This window comes from Agelaius phoeniceus, chromosome 14 (genome assembly GCF_051311805.1).
Source record: "Agelaius phoeniceus isolate bAgePho1 chromosome 14, bAgePho1.hap1, whole genome shotgun sequence".
NCBI classification, from domain to species: domain Eukaryota; kingdom Metazoa; phylum Chordata; class Aves; order Passeriformes; family Icteridae; genus Agelaius; species Agelaius phoeniceus.
In genome coordinates, this window is record NC_135278.1 from 18,693,944 (window position 1) to 18,701,071 (window position 7,128).

Here is a 7,128-nt window from a genome sequence, read left to right on the forward strand (position 1 = left end):
AACCAACCACCCCACCAACCAACCCACCCTCTTCATTTTGTCCTTGAATTCTCAGTGAGAGAACTTCATGAACGGCACAGAGGGATTTTTCCTGTAAGTGACAATGCGCCTGTTGCCATTTGCTGTGAGGATCTGATGCTCTTTAATCCTCCAGCTTATTCACTGATTTCCACTTCTGCAGGCACTTGTGCTGTCCCAGGCATTGCTGTGCTTACAGACGCACCTGAGCTGCTCCTGCCAGGAGATAATCTGCCATTCTGCTTTCAGGCTGTGCTGAAAATGTCTTAAAAATTGTCATAAATACCAAGCACCATGTTTATAGCTGGATATCTCTTCTTTCTTTCCAATTTTAACAGTTTATCTTGCCTCGTTTGGCATAAAAATTGCCTCATAACATAAAAATTATGGTAACTCTATATATTTTTTGCCCCTACATTTCTATATCCTTTTTTGAAATTATTCAATGTCAAAAGGAAGGTGGAAAAATCTACTTGAAAAATGTGAGGAGCTCACACTTCCAAAGGTAAACTTTTCCCTGTTTGCAAAATCAAGTGAAAGAGATAATCCAAGTGTGATGTTTTGATAAGGCTGATGATTACAAAAAGCCAAATGACAATGAAAATAAAATAGAGCTTTGAATTAAGACAAGATATTTTTATTTTTATTTCCCTTCTCCCACTGACTGGCTCTAATAACATATTTTTTTCCTACATTATATATATATATATATATATATATATATATATATATATTATATATATTATATAATATAATATATATATTATATTATCTCTATTATCTATATATTACTAATTATATATATATACACACACATTTTTATATATATATTTATACACATTTATTTATATATATATATATATATACAAACACACATTTTATATATATATATATGTACCTTTTTTCCAAATTATTCAATGTCAAAAGGAAGGTGGAAAAGTCTACTTGAAAATTTTGAGGAGCTCAAACTCCAAAGGTAAACTTTTCCCTGCTTGCAAAATCAAGTGAAAGAGATAATCCAAGTGTGATGGTTTGATAAGGCTGATGATTACAAAAAGCCAAATGACAATGAAAATAAAATAGAGCTTTGAATTAAGACAAGCTAATTTTATTTCCCTTCTCCCACTGACTGGCTCTAATAACTTTTAAGGACAAAGCTGTTCTGCATGACCACACTGGGATTGCATCCCCTGCTGAGATGTGAGTCCTCCTCTGCATTTTTGGTGAAATATAGTGAAATTAAAATGACTGATAATTGAGTTTGTAAAACAGCTTGGCAATCATGAAGGTGAGCCTGGCTTCCATTCAGCCAAGAGACTTGCTGGCATTAATTCTTGTTATGTTAGGAGGAAAAAAGTCAATTCCAAGATAACATTTCCTGGCTGATCTAAGGCCTGGGTGTCCTTACATTTTGTTTAGCCTGGCTACAGATGTTTGATGGGATGTGGACAGATAATTGAGTGGAGGATCAAGTCTTATTCCTGGAATTGCTTCTAGGCCTACTGAAGTAAATTTTCTCAGTTCGATAACATCAAGAAAGCTTTAAGTAAATGAAACATCTTGTATTGTGGTCAGAGACATGAAAGGTACCACTGCAATAACCAAAGCAGTCATATTATCAAGAAATATGCCAAAGGAAGCCAGTAGCATTCTATTTGAAAAGAAATAAATAAAAGAAATTATCGTAATCAGAATTCAGGAAGGGAAAATTGATCCCACTTCTGAAATCCATGAAAGTGTATGTAGGAATAAAACATTTTAAATGCAGTTAACACTTGTAGTCACTATTTCCTTTCTACTGTATTCTGGAGTCTGCCTGCCTCAGTCCTGTAGAAGGTGATAATTGCTTGCTGCCAAAACAAAAAGAATGGCAAATAATAATAAATTAATAAATAATTAATAATAAATAATAATTATTCTCATGATAGTGAGACGGTTGATATTTTTTAATTTCTTTTTTTTCTTGCAAAGAAGGAGCGTGTGAACTGCATTTATTTGATTTCCTGTCAGAAAATCAGCTGTCACTGGGTTTTTTGTGGTTCCCAGTCTCTGCATGTTCAGGGTGCAGGGGCTGCCTCTGCAGCAGCACAGGGCAGTCTGTTCCCTTTGTCACATCTGCTCACACCCCAGGTGACATGGATGTGCTGAGACAGGACCTGATGAGACTCAACACATCCCCAACACGGAGCCCTGCTCTCTCCTGGTCTTGGGACGAGGGTGGGAACTGAAATTCTGATGGGGAAGAGACCTCAGGCAATTGTGCCTTTATTTACTGGACTCACTGATTGAATAAGAACATTGCATTTCAACAGGGAATGTAGTCAGTAATATTTAATGAAAACATTTACTGAACTGTGTGATTTTAGCATGTTTTTTTCTCATTGCATTGGTTTTGCAAATGTTAATGTGAGAGTCATAAATGAACAGAGGGCCAACCTAAGTCACTGCTACTGCTTGTTAGAAACCAATTGAATCTGTGATTAAACAATGTACAAGCCTTGTTCTAATCCTATTCATGGAATGAATTTTATTCTGTAGGAATAATTCTTTTATAGGAAGATCATATATAGAAAGCATGTCATGAGAGATTTATCAACAAACTCAATTAAACTAAAAGCCAGAATGCCTGGACTAGCAAAATTATACAAGAGAAATTGCTTCATGAAGTTAATGGTAATGCATTACATCCAGTGATGATCCAGCCTTCCTTCTGACTCAGGCTAAGATTTAAAAGGGAAAAAAAAAAACCCAAAACAAAATCAGAATCTTTTTCTCTGTATAAACACAAAAGAATATGACCCTTTTAATCTTAACATGAACTGCAGGCTCATAAAGCTCTTACTGAAAGCAAATCCTGGGTGTTTATTGCTGGTAGGAGACAATGGATGGGCATGGGCAGGAAATGAAGTTCCCCCAGTGAGAGGGGGATTTTGTGCAGCCATGACAGCAGAACCCATTGAGGGGTTCATCCTTCACCTTTTTTCAGGTAGAAAAACCTGCTGAAGTACTGCAAATACCCTTTTCCCTGGTAGAAAATGAAAACAGGGGAAACACAGATCACAACGAATATTTATGAGATAGTATGATTAAATAATATTGCTAATAGAATAGTCTTTCTAATAAAGGGTATTGCTAATAGACTACAGTATTTCTAATTAATTACAGATAACTACACATCCATGCAGTCCCCAGAAACCCCACTCCAGCCACGTGGGGAGCCCCAGTGGCACCAGCAGTGTGGCAGAGGCTCAGGGGTGTGTGGGGTGCTGCTCTCTGGGTTTGGATAAGGCAGGCACCACCTCCTTGGCTGAGTTCTGTTTTTAATGCTGCTGAGTGCTGCTGCCTTTGGACAATCTCAGCAGATGTGGTGCTTTACCCAGTTTTGCAGGTTCAGCCAGGCAGTCCCCAGAGCTCATCAGACCTTGGAAGGCTTTGACAGAATCAATTAGGTTGGAAAAGGCCTCTGAGGTGACCAGGCCCAGCCTCTGACCCAACTCCACGTTGTCACACAGACCTTGGCACCAAATGCCACGTCCAGGCTTTCCTCAAACACCTCCAGGGGGGGTGACTCCACCACCTGCCCAAGCAGCTTTTCCCAGTGTCTGACAGCCCTTTCTGTGAGGAAATTCCCTGAATGTCCAGCCTGAACCTGCCCTGGCTCACACTGAGGCCATGTCCTCTCCTCCTGTCACTTCTTGCCTGGAAGCAGAGCCTGACCCCTCCTCTCCAGGCTAAAAAACTCTCTCCACATCTCACCCTCTCTTCTGGCACCTTCCTGTCCATCCCCACACTTCAGCAGCTCTGGACTCAGCTCACAGGACTTTGCACAGAGGGTCTGAGACCCCCTGAACTCCCTGAGGGCACCCACAAAACTCTGTGTGATGGGGAAATGTCACCTGTACCCTGAGGGTGACACACAAAATTCTGTGTGATGGCTAAAATGCCACCTGTACCCCTGGGGGGCACACAAAGAGCTCTGTGTGATGGGAAAATACCATTTGTACCCCTGGGGGCCTCACACAAAATTCTGTGTGATTGGGGAAATGTCACCTGTACCCCTGGGGGGCACACACACAGCTCTGTGTGATGGGAAAATGTCATTTTTACCCCTAGGGGGCTCACAAAATTCTCTGTGATGGGGGAAATGCCACCTGTACCCCTGGTAGGGTGGCCTGTGTGACATTCCCAGCTCCACTCTCTGCACTGAAGGGACAATGCTCATTTAAAGTCAAGATTAATTTCCCACTCCCTGCTGGATTAACAGATCCACAGCCAATTTTGGGACAGGTACCTGAACTGAAGTAGTTAAGGGATGCTGAAAATCCTAAAGAGCTTCCATCTGAATTTATTTCTTATTTTTTAGGAAGCCTCTCCCCCCACCTATTGATAATATCATTGCTACTTGAGAAATAAAGGCCTCTGCTTTTCTATTGGGGTACAGCCAGATCCTGGCTTGCCCACACTGTTCATTACAAGAGGAATAAAAATGTTGATTTTGCTATTTGAGCACTGCCTGCTTGTTATTTCTCCCATGTTAAGTACAGCTTGCTGCCTGTTTGTTGAAAGACAAAAGAAAATCAATACAAGTGTTGAAAAGGAACCTTGAGTATTCAACTTTGCAAACAAAGTTCTTAAATAAGCACCAAGAAAAGTGGTAATAGAAAAAAATATGAATGCCTGACTTAATTAGCAGTGTTCACATGAGGAATATTGTTTCTTCAAGTGTAAAAGACCAAGTGGAAAAAGAAAAAAGAAAAGTGTTTTCAAGGAAACTAAAAATGGAATGATCCCATACATTTTCATTTCAGCTATGGTATATTCAATACTGATATGTCTTAGATTATTTGTTGACACATAGAAAAATTAAGAGAAAAAAATTAATACCTCATACTTAAAATATAAAAAATGAAACATGATTTTTATTTTAGTTGTTGCCAAGAATTATTGAATCACCTTTATAATCTTTCAGCTTCTAGCCTTTGAATATCTCAGAGCATTCATTTGGGCATTCTGAAGGTGAAGAAACTTTAAATAATTTATGATTCTCTCAGGAAAAAAAAAAGACAAGTGTGCAATCCTATGTTTTGGTGGTTTTCTTCTTTTTCTTTAAGCTAATTTTACAAAAGAAATAAAACATATGGATATATTCCCTGCCTACTCCTGAATTAAGACACTGATATTAAAATAAATAGAGGAAAAAAGTTGGATACTGACTCATTGGGTTGAACATAAATTAATTGTTTGGTTCTTCTGTATTAATGTCCATAAATTTCACATGGATTTTCTCACTGCTTTCTAATTAGTTGTAAGAATATATTTTATATACCTGAATTGATATCACAGTATATTAAAAAAAAAATACCGAGTCTTTTTAGGTAAGGAGCAAAACACATCGTTCACATGAGAAAAACCTACCTAAAAAGTAGAATTAATGATGTCTTGTTCCATCTCACATATAATTTCCAAGTTGCTTGCCAGGACAGAGCTGCCCAGCACAATTAGACTTTCATGTACTAACGAGAGCAGGAAGAGCTGCCAGCCAAAAAAAGAAAAGATAAGCCAATCAATCCTGAAATACAAAAGAATTTTCTGTGAGGATGAGAAAGGTCCATCCAAGGAGGAGCAGGGGAAATAAGAAGCCACTGGTGTGGGTTTGCTCATTGGCAGCATTTCCTGGGGAACTGGCACTGGGGAGAAGGACACCAGCTATTAGATATTGATATTGATATTTACCCCTTTCAATTACAGCCTTGTAAATATTTGGATACTTAAGAGAAGCAAGAGTGCAAATAAAGAGGCAGAAGAGCTACAGTGATGTCCTACATGAAGCTTTCAGTTTCAGCTCTCTTTCCCATTCCTTTGTCAATTTTTCGTCCTCCCACTTCCCCAACCTCCTTTCTTATAGTATTAAGTCATTTAACTGCTGCTATGAAATTCCCAGATGAGAAATGGGTAGGAGAGAAGCCTGCTCATATTTCTTATGGATATTTAAATAGGGAGCACCAGAACTTAGAAACCAGAGAGAGAATTGTCCTCTGGAGACTGGCGTGCAATCATATCGAGAAGAGTGTTTGGTGTGTTTGGAGAGTTTTGTTAACCTCTGTCTTTGTAAAGCTGACACAAAAGAGCCACACTCTGGGCTTAGGATCAGTTCACCTTTTGGTGCAAATCAACAAAATTTGTCTGTTGGAGTCACTGGACACAAAATGGTATCTCAAGACACAGTTATTCCTTCACTGTAAGACGAAAAGATATTTATCTAGAGCTGATCTGGCACAGAATAGCCATTACTCTGGCACTGTAGAGCAGTGGTTTTGAACACTCTTTACAGAGCACTCAAAAATAATTTTTTCACATCACTTTCAGCCCCAGCCAGATTTAGCAGTTTCAGAGGTACCTTGGTAACATGCCACCAATATGTACCAAAAATGAGAGAGACTGCTGATCCAGAAATCCTTTTAATTCAGGCAATTAAAGAGGTACAGTTCTGAGCAAAGCAGTTTGTGTTTATACTCTACATGTTATGCAATTAAAAAAAATAAATCAAAAGCTCTCGGGGACTGTGCTTATTTTTTAATGAAATCAATGTCAGCATCTAGTTACTAATAAGAAACTCTCAATAACAGATCCTTGCAAGAAAGAAAGTTGTTTCAGCTTCAGGCTGATAAAAGGATTATTAGAAAACAGCTCTCTGTGTGAGTGTGCATGGCTGAATGTTTAAACAATCTTGAAAAATCATACTTTGAAGCCACTCACCTCAGGCTCTATAAATACGGCCTGGTCCCACTAAAAGCCAGTGGGGATCTGGATCTAAATATGATGGATTCAGGAGAAAATCTGGAACTGATGAAAATGGCTGTAAAAAGGCCACTCACCCACATAAATCATCCTTTTGGTCATGCTAAGGTTTTGGGAGAAGTTTCACAGTAGTTTTTGAATACTTACCCACTGCCAGCTTGCTGGGATTTTCTGCAGTAGCAGTAGTCTCCATGCACACTTACTGTGTAAAATAACAGCAGAAAAAAGGGTTGACATAATGAGTCATTACAATTTAAATCTTATTACACAAAGCTTCATTTGAGTCAATATGCACAGTGCAGAACTGCAGGG